This window comes from Numenius arquata, chromosome Z, assembly GCF_964106895.1.
Source record: "Numenius arquata chromosome Z, bNumArq3.hap1.1, whole genome shotgun sequence".
Classification (NCBI taxonomy): domain Eukaryota; kingdom Metazoa; phylum Chordata; class Aves; order Charadriiformes; family Scolopacidae; genus Numenius; species Numenius arquata.
The window spans coordinates 16,509,400-16,526,780 of NC_133616.1; positions in this window are offsets into that span (position 1 = coordinate 16,509,400).

Sequence of the window (17,381 nt, forward strand, 5' to 3'; positions counted from 1 at the left end):
CAGCACAACACTGACTAATCTGTTTTGAAATTTTTTTAATTTTGGTGAAAATGCAAGAAGACAAAGCGAATGTTACTAGATCTCCCGAATCCCTGAGACATGCTGCACTGAATGCAGAGCAAAGCTGCATGCAAAGCCAGTTTTCTGCAGAGAGAAATCAATTATGTGAAGTTTGTAATAAAAAGTTTTTTGAAATCTTTGCGATCCAGGGCAGTTTAACTTTAAAGGAAAAAGACCAAGTGATTTTTTAAACATATTCCATCCTGAGGATCTTGGAAAGGAGGAAATTGCAGCTGAACTAGAGAGATCCCTTTAAACAAACAGTGAAATTTTATTAGGTGTTCCCTCAGGAAATCACAGCTTTAAAGGTCTTACGCCTTCAGCAGTTAAAATCTCTCAGCTACGATGTTCTTGGTGGTGTTTGCCATGACAAATAACCCGCTGGACTTTTCCTTGCTTAAGCCATTTTACAGAACCAAGTCCCCCACGTTTGTTGTAGAAACATTGAGGAAATGTTCAGGTAAAGCCCCGACTCCACTGAAACAAACGCCAATTGTTCTATGTAGTTTAAGACAGCCAGGTTTCACTTTTTAACTCTCCTTACGCTACAGCACAGACCTCTAAGCTGCCACCACCTGTGGTCCCGTGCTCAGGGCTCAAGCAGACACAACTCCAGGTGGATCCCCCTCAGGTCTTTCTTTTACTTCTAGGAGTTTTAAGTAGGGAAATAGATAAAGTACAAAATTTACTTACTCTCAGACGTCTGACTAATCGCGACGGCCAGAATAGCCAGAAGGGTGACTAAGCTCACATCCATTCCTGCCGGAGCGGCGGGAGCGCAGCCAGGGAGCGGGCGGCTAGCTGCCGGAGCCAGCGCCTGGCCCTACCTCCTGCTGCCGGCCACCAACCTGGCTCAAAGCCCCACCCTGAGCAGCAGCTCGACGTCCCCGGTGGCACTGTGGACTTCAGCAGGATTCCTCTTCTCGCCTGTGGGCACGTGGCTACGTGTTTTGCCAGATGGGAAGAGAGGCTATTTTTCACACAGAACCCCAAGGCCTTACGGCCGGGTCCTCCCAACCCTCCCCACTGATGAGGCTCTTCAACACTAGAAAAGCCAAGGCTAGAAGTGCTTCAGAAACAAATATTTGCAGGAATAAGGCAGAAAAAAAAAAAAAAAAAAAAGAAGGTATCATCTCCATGAGAGCTAAACATGCAACTTTTAACGTGGACCAAACCTGCTGCAGTACAAGCAGGCGCAGCCCCGGGGACGCCCGGGCTTTGCACCAGCTTTCACTGAATTTCACTGAATTTTTTTAGAGCTGGAAGGGACCGTATAGATCATCTAGTCCAACTCCCCTGCTGAAGCAGGATTGCTTAGAGAATGCTACTCAGGGCTGCATCCAGGCGGGTCTTGAAAATCTCCAAAGAAGGGGACTCCACAACCTCCCTGGGCAGCCTGTTCCAGGGCTCTGTCACCCTCACCGTGAAGAAATTCTTCCTCATATTCGAGTGGAACCTCCTATGTTCCAACTTGTGCCCGTTGCCCCTTGTCCTGTCACTGGGAACCACTGAAAAGAGTCTGGCTCCCTCCTCCTTCAACCAACCCTTTAGATACTTATAGGCATTAATAAGGTCTCCCCTCAGCCTTCTCTTCTCCAGACTAAAGAGTCCCAGCTCTCTCAGCCTTTCTTCATAAGGGAGATGCTCCAATCCCTTAATCATCTTTGTTGCCCTTCGCTGGACTCTTTCCAGTAGTTCCCTATCCCTCTTGAATTGTGGAACCCAGAACTGGATGCAATACTCCAGTTGTGGCCTCACCAGTGCAGAGTAGAGGGGGAGAATGACTTCCCTCGACCTACTAGCCACACTCTTCCCTATGCAGCCCAGGATTCCGTTGGCCTTCCTGGCCACAAGAGCACACTGCTTGCTCATTGTCATTTTGCTGTCTACCAGGACAAATTTTGTCTTTGCTTTTGACCCACGCGGTCTCAGCCGGCGCAGAGCCTCAGCAGGGGCCGTGTCGTTCAGCACACCTCGCTCCCCTTCTGCCCACTGGTAGCGCAGCAGCCGTGCTGTTCACGGAAGAGACGCTGCAATCTTTTTGGTGAAAGGCAGCCGGAGAGAAACTGCAGCCGGTGCATCTCCAGGAGTTCTTTTTTCCTGATTCTCTTTTCTGCAGCCCATTTCAATAATTTCCCGTGATACCGAAGGAACACTCAATCCAAACCAATTTGTGGCTTTCATTGGGGAAAAAAAAAAAAAAAAAAAAGATATGTATGTGGGGGCTGATATTTTCTGTAGCACTTCTGTGAGTCGCATCGGAAAAGACTGTTTCTGACTCGTGCAGGTGATAGGGGAAACTGTCTATGGGGAAAATAACTTCTCAAATTTCTTGCTACGCTGGACATATGCCACTGGTTCAAATCCTCTAAAACCTCAAAAGATTATCGTGCGGTCTCTGGCTGAATTGAACACTATGGCTACATGGGTAGTGGGCAGTTGCCGTATTTTACCGGACTCCACTGCTGCTGCTACTGCAGGGCAGGCTCTCTGCTTTGACCTCTTCCAGGGGCCAACTAGAAAATCAGTTTGGGAAGTGCCTAGATTGTTCAACCAACCTCACCTTTTCTCTGGCTCATTACAGCTGTTCTTTCCATTCCTAAATTTCCAGAACACATGACAGAAGAAATTGCTAACTTCAGGGACTTTAATCTACACTTACACTGTCCCAACACCAGTTTTCTAATTCCACCTAATAATCAGTGAATATAGTGCAATCAAATGCTCTGGCTATCACAGTTTTACTTGGTAGCTCTTGGTTTCTGGTTGACGCTGTTATCTACCAGGATAAGAGAACGGGGCAAATGCAGAGTACAACACTTTCAAATGAAAGTCTACTGTTAAGAGGAGAAAAAGTAGCAGATAATAATGTGTGCTGTTTAAAGTATGATTTCAGGGAAGTCATTTATGTTGAAACCAACAAGCTTATTCATTGCCACCATTTAATTACAGTGACAAATCTGTGTTATGAAAGCTAAGCCACCGCAACCAAAGCTAAGACAGCTCACAACACCTTTATAACATGTACTTAGATAAGGACAAACCTATTAGCAGCATTAATGTCCTTCAAAGTATCACGGAGAGGAACAAGCTAGATTAAAAGAAATACAGTGAGGCAGGTGTTACTGGAGTGACATGTGAAAGAAACAGCTTTGGTCAGTATTAGAGTTTGTATTCCAGTATCTGCTTGACACTGCAAAATGGGGTGCTTTGTGTCCTTGCAGATAATTAACTATTTGGTTCTGACAAATGTTTTGCACGTGGTCTCCGGATACAGTTTTAAAGGCCTGATGCAGGTTACAAGGGTCTCACCACAGAAGGAGTATGGAGTATGGGGAGCTGTAGGAGAAATGGGGATAGGGGAAGAACCAAAGCACTCCACGTTTTTCAGGACCGGTTCCTGCAGTGACAAGTCCAACACGTTCCCAGGTGGATGCTCAGACACACACTCAAAAACGCAGAGTAAGTACATATATCTGCAGGTATTCATTTCTCTGCTGCGGGCAACAAACTACAGCATACTGAATAAAACTTACCTCTTCAGTCACATTACTCAGTTTGAGCACAAGTTTACATCTCGTGTTCCCTCAGAGTTCATGGTGTCCTTTATGGGTCCAAATAAAATAAATGTCTATTTACTTCAATGGGAAAGTGCAGCAAGGAACCTGTGATCATGCCAGACCCGGAACACGCTTGCCACTTTATGGAGGCCATATAATGTGTCAACAATTTAAAATGCTAAACCTATTAGAGCAGAACAGAATGTAAACAGAGGAAACAACTTTGCTTTATGAGACTAAGAAATTAAAAATAAAAATAAAGGCAGGGAACAATAGCAATTATTGTGCTATGGCTCCACACAAACGTGCAGGCAGCCATCCAGGTTACAATGGAAGAACAATTTACCCCAGAAACTCTTTTCCGAGAATTGCACTGACATAGTTGACAGTGGCATTAGTTACAAGTTCAGCTAAAGGAAAGTGACGAGTTTTATTGACATATTGATTTGGACTGCATCCAAAGCTCAAATGAAAGTGCTAACCTGCAGGCAGAAAGTATTGCAAATGAGAAGGTAGTCATTCCTCTACACTGAGAAACCAAGCAAATCCTTGTTTTAATCCTTTTTGAACTTATACCTTTCATTTGTGAATGCCAGACTGCTGGAAAGGCTAAAACTGACAGTTCTGTAAAACCAAACCTTTAATTTTGGAGCAGAGGTTAATGATTGTAACTTCTTCTACGATAATATGCATTGTAATATAATGCCTTCAGTTATATATGGCTTTCTCCAGTTACTCAAGCAGAGGCAAGAGTAAACTCTTTCTTTAACCCACTCCTTGCCCTCAGACAATCTTCTTTTGCAACAGTAGTGCTGGTTACTGAAGAAGACGAAAACCACTGACCACTTGTTAAAGCAGGATAATTCATGTTAAAAAAACTTTGGACCATTGCTGTCTCCAGCAAGACTTAATTGATGAAAGCTTCAATATACTAACAGTTGCAATGGGCTTATCTGTTACTTCAGTACTTCCCACTACCCTGTAAATAACCATAATAATCAACTCACAAAAATAAATTTATTTTTTCCTAGACTGGCTTAAATCATGAATAGACAGAGGACATAATTTAAAATTGTACTTTGGACTTGTCTCCAATTGTTTGTATAGGTACCAAAATCCCAAATGGTGACCTCTTCAGGTGTCCCCTATTCTAGACTGAATCAGGTGGCCCTGTGCCTGCAGTAAAACCCCAGAATTTAAAATTCTCTGTATAACTCTCATTCAGCCTTGTGCATATCAGAAATTTATCTGTGGGTAGTTTTCTCTGGGGAAAAAAAAACCAAAAAACAAAAACAAAAACAAACAAAAAAACCCCAACAAAACAAAACAAAACAAAACCAAACAAAAAAAACCAACCAACCAAACAAAAAAACCCCACACAACGAAAAAATGAGACCAGAATTAAAATTTGAGCTGTGAACATTTTAAATGGTTAATGCACTTGCTAAGAAGCCAGCCGGCCACTTTCTGCCCGAGAGGGAGGGTACAGATACACTCACCTCTCAGGAAGGCTGCCCCAACAGCCAGTTAGGGCCCCAGGGTGGTATTATTTTACATTCAGCACAACATCTTATTAACACATAAAACAGAGAAGAAACCTGAGGGGGGACTGGAGCGCCCACATCCCTCCCACCAGGTGGATGTCCCAACAAGCAGATGATGCTCTCAAGCTCCTGCTGTGCTTGGTCTCCCCAGGACTTCTGCACTCTCTGCCGCACAGATCTCCAGCCCTTGCAGGAGGAGCTGGAACCTTGTCCCAGCCTGTGCTGTTGCTTGGCACTTTGGGCACCTCGGGCAAGGACTTTCCACTCTCTGACGATTAAACTATGATAGAATAGGGTGAAAGTCGAGTTGTTTGGAAGAATACAGGTTTTTGTCCTGAAGAAGAGGTTTTTAGGTTTTACACACCAAGAAGACAAAGGTGCCAGCTCTGACTGTAGTGCCAAAATTGCAGAGAAATGCTTAGTATTTTCTACTGGCCATTTCAATAAAACTTTCATCACAGGTATTTTGAATTCCATCTGAAGCAGCTGACTCCACACTCGCACACACACACACACAAAAAACCTAAGACCCAGGCATTTGACCTGGAGGTGCCTTTACTGGATTTTAGCTCTTACTGTGGTGGTAGCTATCATCACCAGTGGAAAGCACTCAGAGAAAGCCCTTACCACTAGTACACAGCAATAGGGATCATTCCTCACAGGGCAGCGCTTTGGAGGCCAAACCACAAGAGGAGGAGAGGAGGATGCGGTGCAGGTGCTGACAGAGACAAGAAGCTGACTGACATTCGAAAGGGAAGTGAAAATCTCTCTGAAATAAGAACTAAGAGGGAGGAAAATTGAGGCTGATAAAGTTCTGTGACTCTGTTCCTCTGTGAAGGCAAGAAACAGAGACTGCAGGGAAAATGGGCATAAAAATGCTGCAGGCTAGAGAATGAGAGGCAGACAAAAAACAGACACCCAGAAATCCAGTTACTGAAGAAGCAAGGAGTACCATTTGACAGAAGGCCATGTTAGCAACACGTTGCAGATGTTGAACTGTTCTGGGAAGTCACCTCTGAGCAGAGCCTCAGGATATTTGCGCTCGTGAGACCCCACATGGAGTACTGTGTCCAGCTCTGGAGTCCTCAACAAAGAAAGGACATGGACCTGTTGGAAAGGGTCCAGCAGAGGGCCACGAAGATGATCAGAGGGATGGAGCACCTCCCCTATGAAGACAGGCTGAGAGAGCTGGGGTTGTTCAGCCTGGAGAAGAGTAGGCTCCGGGGAGACCTCACAGCAGCCTTCCAATATCTGAAGGGAGCCTACAGGAGAGCCAGAGAGGGACTCTCTGTCAGGAAGTGTAGTGACAGGACAAGGGGTAACGGTTTGAAATTGGAAGAGGGGAGATTTAGATTAGATACCAGAAAGAAATTCTTTACTGTGAGGGTGGTGAGGCACTGGAACAGGTTGCCCAGAGAAGTTGTGGATGCCACATCCCTGGCCATGTTTAAGGCCAGGCTGGATGGGGCTTTGAGCAACCTACTCTAGTGGTTGGTGTCCCTGCCCATGGCAGTGGGGTTGGAACTTGATGATCTTTAAGGTCCCTTCCAATCCAAGCCATTCTATGATTCTATGATTCACCTCAAGAACTGTCTTCAAGACTGCCCAGGAGTACATCATTGCTGGTGAACTGGAAAGCTTTGCTTCCAATGGCGTGTTCCCATCATTTGAGATGGCCAAATTATAACCCTTTCTGTACAGCCAATATGACATTTAAAAGCTGACATAATGTTATGTAGGTTTAGAAAAATGACCTAATTCATTGAGGAAGTGAGCAAAAGGAGAAACTGAAGACCCGTCCCTTCTCAATCTCTAGTTTTAAAAAAATATTCATAATTTTGAGGAGTACCACAAGAGGTGTGCTGAGAGGATCCGCAGGTGCTGAAGAGAAAGAATGACAGATGTTTTCCATGGTTGGCTGGCTCAGGAGAAAGCCTGATCCCGAGATACACAAGCAGGAAACAAGTACACTGGGATTTGTGTTTCTTAATAGAACAAAGACCAGTAATTCTGCATGCTTCCTTATTATTTAAAAAATAAAAATATTTTCTTAATCACATAGCTTAGTCATTCTCAAAAAACGAGTAAAAAATGTGTTTACATGAGTTGTCTGCACAGCCTCTTCCCAGCTCTGCCTCCCAAAAGACTTCTCATGACAAAGCTGAGTGCCAAGGACCAGGTTCCCCTTAAGTTTTGGATATTCTTTTTTTGTCCTAGGCTGTAACTGACATTTTGAATGAGGAAGTGAGACTGTTATTTTGATTCTAAAAGGCAAAAAGCAAAATGGGAAATGTACAGAAGGTGCGCTTACGAATATATAGTCAGTGAAAGCTCACACCCTGCAGAGGCAATACCTGACTACAGAGGTCGGCAGTCCGGTTCAGCAATGATGCTTTGTTTCTAACCTGCTTCTCCTGAGTTGTAAAAACCTTGAAGTTGGCTTTCAGGACAGCATGTACTCTGGGCACCTTTTCTAATCTCCTTACTTTTAAAAAAATAACATAGGGAGATAATAAAAAGTGACAAATGTTCAATGGAAACTCATTAAATCCAGTTTAAAAAAAGGCTGGTTCTCTTTTCTACCAACATATGTTTCTTCTAACATAAATGCACAAATGTTCTGATCTTACACTTGGGCTGAAAACATGTTTACGGTCACAGAAGACTTACGCAGGGCCAAGTGCAAACATGACTGCAGCAGGAGGTTATGCTAACAGAAGGCTGTGTGGAGCACGTGCAGCACATCACATCAATGCGTGAGCATCAACAGCCTTGCGCCAATTTTACAGGGGACAAATGTGATTGTCCCTCTTTCCTGACCCAAATTCATTGACTGTTACAGTGGCTTGTGAAGTCAGTATCAACCCTGAACTATGATCTCTTGCAGCCTTTGTTTATACCACGAAATTAAATTTTGTCTTATAAACCATCATGCTCATGTGTTACATTTTTGTTATTTAGCTAGCACTGAGATTTTTACACAACTTCACACGATCTCACATCTGCCAGGTAACAGGTAGTGCCCTCACAGCCCTGGGGCTATGACACTCTCCCTAGTGTCACATAGTACACGCGGTTTTTCATTCACAGAGCTGAATTCACACTTTCTTTAAGCCCAGCGTAAGTATGGAAGCTGGGGAAGAGCAAAAAGAGCTTCAAGACTTCTTTTATGCTTCTCATAGCATGGGCTAATAAATAAGAGGGTGGCTCTAATGAAGGATCTTTCCTTTCCAAATGGGCCCTGTGGCCCACTGGCCGTGAAACCAGAGTGGTGTGTTTTCAACCTGGGTCCTTGCATAAATTTCCTACCAATGCCCACCCCGTTTCAGGGGCTGCCAGGTACCTTGGCAGAAGTGGGGAAACTCACTGTGTAAGGAGCGTTCATCCACAACAGCTCTTTCCCATGCCTTTTTGATTTTCTTAGTTCCTTTTTCCCAGGAGGGCACAAAAGAACTTCAGTACACAACTCCATCAGGTGTTATGTTGAAACATGGTAGGCAGGGCTGCATCTGGGTTAATTTCTACTCCCTCATTTGCAGAAAATCCAATATGCCCTGCTTTTGAAAAAGACCATAATTCAACAACAACGGGGAGACATACATAGTAAATTTCTGAACAGTGAAATGATGCATGAGGTGGTTATAGATCCTCCCCATGCTCCTCCATGATGTCACTGTCTGTGGAAAATCTACTTAAGATTTTTTTTTTTAAGAGAATTTTAAAAAAATAATAAAATGCATGGGGCTCTTCTTAGCAGCTCTCTTCTTGGAGTACCAGATACATGAGTTTCACAAGTCCAAGGGGTGTGAGAAATACCAACATTTTGAAAAAAGAAGTACTAATTTGCATTTATTAGTTCTAATTTGCATTTCAGAAGTCTGTTCCTTCAAGACAAACAAGATCAGAATCACTTCCTCGATTTTCATGTTTTCATAGTTAAATGTTATCTACGTGATATAAAACAGATTATTTATATTGTAAGACTACTTAGGCGGGGACTGTCTTACTGTTACACAATGGCTAACATAATGAGCGACTGCAACCTTCCTGCACTACCCAGAACAAATACATTATTAATAAGAATGTTGTAAATAATATGCCTGCTTCCGTAGTTCTCACTCCCTAATACCAGGAAGGGCTTTGGTTGCTGGATTTGGCCTGCTTTTCTTGTGAGTTCCACTGGAATGAAACGTGATCACCACATATTCCTCCTTTGCAATACAGGTTACACTACAAAACCTGCACAGTGAACCAAGCTCATCTGTTGGCTAACAGGCGGAGGCTGCCCTGGTGTAACAGAGTAAAATTGATACAGGAAAATACACAGGGAACAGATTTGCACTCAAATCCCTTTTGGGTTATGCTAACCACTTGAAGTCGGGTAAGTAAATATTCCCTTTTGTTTCATCTCATCTATGTTCAGGTACCACCGACTGTATGCTGCCTGTCAAAGATAGGTACCACCGACTGTACGCTGCCCATCAAAGATGGGCCACCCTGACTCGTCCGCTCCTTCAGGGAGCCAGTCCTTGGGTTGCAATAAAAACCAAACAGGAATCAGATCCAAATCTTTGCAGTAAGTGCTGAGTGTCCTCCCCAGGGGTGGCTCTGTGCCCTGCAGAGGACATTACGCACACTCTCTCCCCATGATCTCCTTCACTGCCTTTTTTTCCAATGGTTTCCAGTCCGTCAAATATTTGGATGGAAAGAGTCCTGCACATTTGTATTTGTTGACTAACTTGGGGCAGAGAGGTGGTTTACTTTGGCAAGTAAACTTGCTGTCTTAGTTCCTCATCACTATTCCAAAGCCTATTTTCCTGGCATTGGAAAGCTGTTTGCAATAATCTGCTCTCTTTTTGTAGTTTTAAAACCCACACTATTTCATCACTTAGGTCAGCTAGCAGGAAGCCACTGGTATGTATCATTTAAGCACGACATTCTGAGCTAGGAATTAGAGAGTTGGAAACAAGCTCCCCTCTAGAGCAGTCTTTTTCTTGAAAAAATACATCTCATGCTAACAGTCCCCAGTCAGTTCTCCTTCTTCAGCTTTGAAGAATTTACCTTTGAACACGCTTATCTAGCCCACTTGTTCACATAAGACTATAAATTATTTTTTTTTACCCTGTAAACTAATTTCCTGTAACCTAGTGAGATTGGGTAATGCTTATAAAGCACTTTGGAGATAAATGTGAAATGCTACCACCAGGAGGGTCACAGAGATACGAATACCCATGGGAAGAAAACAAGTGTCAGTAAAGAAGTTTTACTTTGATAAATTATGAAGGGAGAGAACATTCGATAGCATTAAAATGTATTTTATGCACGTGACAGAACACTTCTGTTCAACTGTTTTGATTTTGAAAAGCTAGCAGTTACCTCCTCCAGAAGGTTGGTAAAACATTTTCTCCTGTATGTACTTCTGCCTGTCCTTCTCCACGAAGTAGGGTATGCAATTATTCCTAAAGGCCAGCAAGTGTGGGTTACTTGGATAGAAAGTAAGCAGAAATAGCAAATACACTTTGTAAACATGACAGGGGAGTGTTTTCAAATGCCTTCAACAAAAAGTATTCTGCTGCATTTTTTTCTCAAGTCTGGATATAGCATAAATTTGGAAAATTTTAGTAGAAGCTGTTCTCATTACACAGAAAATCAATGTTTGTTACCTCTGTAGATGCAATTATGTCAATGTGCCAAATCACCTGAATCTCAACTGAAAACTAAAGCTTTTATCTCCATCAATAAAGTAACTCCTGCCAAGGAAACTGGAGTCATATCTTGGCATAAGGAAATATCCCCAGCGCCAGGGAAATAACGTATTCTCTACCCTCAATCAATAGTAATCCTTCTAAGAGGTGCTCCCCCCTCACCCCGGTTGGTATCGCATACCATCAACAGATCTGGAACAGAGCATTTGGATATAGTCATGGTGCAACTCACCTTCACCTGCACACCAGAAACCTTTAATCTTTCATGTCAGCTTAGAGAATGTGTACATGCCGCGGTGATGTGAACAAGCTCACTAAAAGACCCTCCCTTCTGCAAGCCAAGGAGGAGGAATAACTGGAGGAAGAAAAAAGCCAGAGCAAAGCAACTCCGTCTTCAATGTTTTATTTTTCAATAGCCTGTTTTAAGATATCAGTTACTGTCTTCTGGGGAGTTGTGTCTACAGTCTGCTGTGTAAGACGTTTGGGCAGATTCTGGTGAAATGTTCAGTGCATGCCTCGCCTGAAGCATTTTCCATCTTTTAATTAATACCTTTTGTAACCGTGATAGAATCATAGAATGGTTTGGGTTGGAAGGGACTTAAAGATCATTTAGTTCCAACCCCCCTGCCGTGGGCAGGGACACCTTCCACTAGAGCAGGTTGCTCAAAGCCCCATCCAGCCTGGCCTTGAACACTTCCAGGGATGGGGCATCCACAACTTCTCTGGGCAATCTGTTCCAGTGTTTGACTACTCGCACAGTAAAGAATTTCTTCCTAATATCTAATCTAAATCTCCCCTCTTTCAGTTTAAAACTGTTACCCCTTGTCCTGTCGCTACACTCCTTGATAAAGAGTCCCTCCCCGTCTCTCCTATAGGCCCCCTTCAGGCACTGGAAGGCCACTATAAAGTCTCCCCGGAGCCTTCTCTTCTCCAGGCTGAACAACTCCAACTCTCTCAGCCTGTCCTCATAGCAGAGGTGCTCCAGCCCTCTGATCATCTTTGTGGCCCTTTGGTGAATGTTTGTGAACAAGTGCCAAAGGCAAAAAAGTTGTACTCAATGTTTCCAAACCTGTTCACTGTAAAGAGGGAAAACACACTCTTGATGACTAAGAACACACTGCCTTTTTTTGCAGAGCTAATCCAGGCAACAGAGAACCAGAGAAATGTGCCAACATTCATCCCTTTGAAATAGACAGCAGGAATATACTTTCTTCTAAATCAAGCCACAGCCAAACTGGTTTTCCTATCTGAAAAGAGTTTTAAAGAAATTTATCATTCAACAAGACCATTGGGAAAAAAACATTCTTTGAAACTCAGGGTTTTCCCATAACACATAACTTCACACTGAGAGTGGAGGTGGCAGGGGCAAGTGCCATCCCACTTCTCCATGATAGCGCCGGGGAGTAATATGAGAGGCTTCTAACTTCCATAAATATTTATCATGCAGTAACAGGTGATCAGCTTTTACATATTGTCATTAAGAGAGAGACTGACAGTACCTAGTACAATCTCCGCTGAAGGATACACAAGTAGAGCCTGTTCTAAGTCAGTGTGCAAGGGAGAAAGAGGTGAAATCTTTTAACAAATTTCGTGTTCCCAGTCCAAGTCCCCATACACTGGAGCTAGAGCAAATTATGTTTTTCAAATAAATGTAAACCGAAGCAAAGACTTAGCACTGAAAATTTCAGCCATGAAAGATAGTATACTAACTGCAATTGTTAAATCTTTTAAAGATAAACTGCTGGCTTTGGACTGATTTTGAGAAAGAAAATGGTCTAATTTTACAGTAAACGTTTGTTCCGCATTTTAAAAGTTACAACTCATTTAAGAAAGCTGATCACCCCTCTGCTGAAATACGTCGGTCTAGAAGTGATGTTAAGTGCCTCATGGGAGCTGCCTTTAGTTGTTTCACTTTTTCATGTTTCACCACATGTCAAAGAATCTCCTGGACAAAACACTCCTTGAAGAGGTAGTTTCCTTCTCCAGCAGCAAGAAATCATGCCGAATGACTGGAAGAGAAGCCCAGTCTACAATCCTGATTTCAGTCAGCTACCATCTAGCTAGTACAACCTGTGGTGAGCAGAAGGCAACTCAGCACACCAGAAGCAGGCATCATTTTTAGGAAGAGATAAAGGCACGTTTTCAGCACCGTGGAACAGACTTGAGTGGCTACACACTGAGCACAAAGGGACTCTACGATGGTTTGCCATGAGGGAGATGCCTACCGTTCAGCCTGCTGAACCCAGCTGAGGGATCTGGGCCAGGTACATCGAAGCAGAAGCAGACTTTTCACCCAACCTGAGGTAAGTCAAGCACCAGGAGAGTGCATGAAGCACTGCTGGTGGATCTGTAACCATATAAAATTACTAGAAATACCACTCGGTCAATATTTACATAGACATGTAAGTGCAAGATGCACCATGCAAGATGCAACAGCATGTTAAATTGTTTTCACCTTGAGAAAAAAATTATAAATAAATCATGTGCATACGTTTTTATGGTATGAAGTTGTAAGTGCATCTGCTTTGTTTATTTGTGTTTGATGTACAAGGCATACAGCACATTCATCCAAAAGATGCTGGCAAACCACTCGAACTTCCACACGAACAAAACAGGTCTAGAAGAGGGGAAGATCTGTCTCTTCAGGGACTAAGGAAACAAAAATAACTCATGCTAGAAGGCTTTGCTGGCTAGAGTATTCTGTATCAAAACTCCCCAAGCCCCAACCATGCTTCCACAGTAAGACATACACTATATACAGGTAAATGAACAAAAAGGCATAGACGATATTGCTGAAAAGATATTGATATAGCCTTATTACTTGAATCTTACAGAATTCATGTGGCCCAGAAACACTTTATATTTTTAGAGCACTCATCACAAAATTTGCTTCCAAATTGTTGGCAGTAATATATAAAAATAAATTGGGTTTTTTTGACTATCAACAATTTAAATTGAAATGTAAAAGTGAAACTATCAGCATTATAACTTTGTAAATTCCTTATGCCATTGTTATTTCTGCTATTTTTGGTTTAATTTATTTAGCACAGTTACTGCACCAGAACTCACAGCTACCACCTTCTTCGGCTCACCTGTAAAAATTGTTGTGAAGGAGCAGACAGCAGATGAAGGAAACTACGCCATTCCAGTCCAGGAACCTTACTCAATGCTGCAATTTTTAGGGGGAAAACCGACTGAAATAAACTGAGATCGAATTCCCCTGGCAACACGAGGAAGGCTCCAGAGCCATTAGTAACACTCCTTGGACAAAGCAGCTGTTTCTGTGGTGGATATTGCAACAGCACACAGCCTGACTTGGCCAATTACCCCCCCATCAGTTCAGTATGCAAATCCATTTTCACACAGATTGCTCACCGGTATTTACTAATTCAAATGTCTTCAGTCAATTAGCTTTGATTAAACAAATCTGTTTTTACAAACTGCCTAGAAAGCTACTGAACATTTCCACCAAAAGGAATACAGTATCATTTCTTTTCTAGCTTTCAATATTCTGAAGATTTCCTTAACATTGCATTAGAACATTTTTGCTAAGTAGTAGCATACCTACCGGGTTTCCTAGTCACTGAGACAAACACTCCTCCTTACCCCAGGAAAACTCAATACAAAATCAGGGTAAGGAAATGGGAAATTATTATATGAACACAGAATGAAATGTCATTGTGTGACATACATGTGTGTATACATATATAGTACTATTTAATAGTGGGGTTATGTTATCACAGAATCATAGAATACCAGGTTGGAAGGAACCTCAAGGATCATCTGGCCCAGCCTTTCTTGGCACAAGCATGGTCTAGACAAGATGGCCCAGCACCCTGTCCAGCTGAGTCTTAAAAAAGTGTCCAATGTCAGGGAATCCACCACTTCCCTGGGGAGATTATTCCAGTGGCTGATTGTTCTCATTGTGAAAAAATTTCCTCAGAATCTCCCCCAGGAGTAACTTGTACCCATTACCCTTTGTCTTCTCCTTGTGACTCCTTGTAAAAAGGGAGCCTCCATCTTCTTTGTACCCACCCTTTAAAGACTGGAACATGGTGTTAAGGTCTTCCCTAAGCCTTCTTTCCTCAAGGCTGAACAAACCGAGTTCTCTCAGCTTTTCTTCACAGTGCAGGCTTCCCAGTCCTATGATCATCTTGGTGGCCCTTCCCTGGACCCTCTCCAGCCTGTCCACACATATTTTGTATAGCAGAGGCCAAAACTGAACACAGTATTCCAGGTATGGCACTGAGCAGTGTGGGACAATGACTTCTTTATCTCTGCTGGTGATGCCCTTGCTGATGCAACCCAGCATCCTGTTTGCTTTCTTGCTGCAGCAGCCCACTGTTCACTCATATTGAGCTTGTTGTCCACCAGTCCCTCAGGTCCCGTTCCACAGCGCTGCTCCCAGCCAGGCAGATCCCAGTCTGTGCTGCACTCCTGGATTGCGTTTTCCCAAGTGCAAGACCTCACACACTTGTCCTTGTGGAACTTCATAACATTGTTAGGCCACTCATCCAGCCTATCCAGATCTTCCTGCAGGGTGGCTCTCCCTTCCAAGGTGCCCACTTCCCCAGACAGTTTGGTACCATCAGCAAACTTCACCAGGGTACACTTGATCCCATTATCCAGAGATGATCCAGACACCACATGTCTAGACCGTGAAGCACCAGTTTCTCTATGAGGAGGCTGTGGGGAACCATACAGAAAGCCTTGAAGAAATCCAGGTAGACAATGTCCACCCCTCACCCCACATCAACCGAGCAGGTTACTTTGTCGTAGAAGGTGATCAGGTTTGTCAAGTACAATGTGCCCTTGGTGAATCCATACTGGCTTTTCCCAATCACTTCACTTGTGATAGCCCCCAGGAGGATTTGTTCCATAACTTCCCCAAGGACTGAAGGGTCTGCTGTTTCCTGGATCCTCCTTTAAGCCCTTCTTGTAGATGGGGGTGACACTAGCCTCCTTCCAGTCTTCTGGGATGTCCTCCAACCTCCATGACTTCTCAAAGATTATGGAGAGTGGCCTTACAATGATGTCTGCCAGCTCTCTTAACACCCTTGGGTGGATATTGTCAGTGTCCATCTATTTGTAGGGGTCCAGCTCCTGTAACAGCTCACACACCAACTCTTCTTTCACTGATGGTGGGTCTGTGTTGGCATCCACCTGGATTGTAGCTCCCAAGGCCTGAGGCCCAACAGTGATGGTAAAGACAGAGGTGAAGAAGGTGTTGGGAACCTCTGCCTTTTCAACATTGCTGATGCCTAATTAACCTCTCCTGTTCGACAGCGGGTCAGTATTTTCCTTATGTTTCTGCTTGTTGTTTACGTAGCTGAAGAACCCTTTATTGTCATTTTTGACACCTCTGGCCAATTTCAATTCAAGCTGAGTTTTTGCTTTTCTAACTGCACCTCTGCACACCCCAGAAATGCCCCTGTAGTTGTCAACGGGTGTTTACCCACTTTTCCATCCCCGGTACGCGTCTCTCTTGGTTTTGAGCAGACTCAGAAGCTCTCAGTTAAGCCAAGAGGTTCTCTTGCTCCACCTGCTTCCCTTATCTTTAAAGGAGATGAACTGTTCTGGTACTTCCAGGAGAGTGTTCTTGAAACTCCCAGCATTTGCTAGCTCCTTTATCCCCTGTGGAAGCTTCTCGTGGAATCCCTGCCAACTGAGCTCTGAGTTTTAAGTGACAGAAAACAGTTCTACAATACAACATTCAAATTTATAATTCCATGTAGAGGACGTAAAATTTGGGGAAACGTAAGAAAGAACTGAAGGCATCAATTTATTATTTTGAGGAAAAGTGTTACTACTGGTTCTTTTGCAATGAATGCAAATGGTACTTGAACCTGACAGCTCTTATCTTGTTTCAACACCAAGTCTGTCTGTAGCAGGGAAACAAAACCCAGCTTGTGGACTCAAAATTACCAGTTGACCAAAGCCCATACTGTGTACCACAATAGAAAATTCCTTCTGCTCTGAATAAATTCTCATACATAACTTACAGGATTTAGATTGGCTCAATTACTTAAACAGAAATGTATTCTTCTGATGCATTTCACCATTTAGCTTCGTACTGACAGTAGCTGATGGAATAAAAATACATGTTCAAAATTAACTACGTACTAACATTTCCTTTAGACTGAATTTTAAATTCTCCCCCCACCCCTCTCTTTCTGGAACTTTATTTCCATTAGCAAAGGAACAGTTCTTCTGGTAATAAGCTAATACCAATGGCCTGGCTGTTAAAATTATTTCAGTTTAATTCAAACTCACCAGCATTTTCCTTGGAGTATGGTATCAATTATGAATAATTCACTTCTCAATTAAAGGCACATGATACAATATACTTCACTGTAGAAAAAAGTGGTACCAGTAGTCATGTGAAAATACAGATTACATTTCAAACTAGAATATAAAGTGATAGGAAATGCGTTCACTCTTTATGTTAAGGCTACTATGGAATTAAAGGAGAAATTTTATCTTATTTCTAGAGGACTGGAGAGAAGAAACAT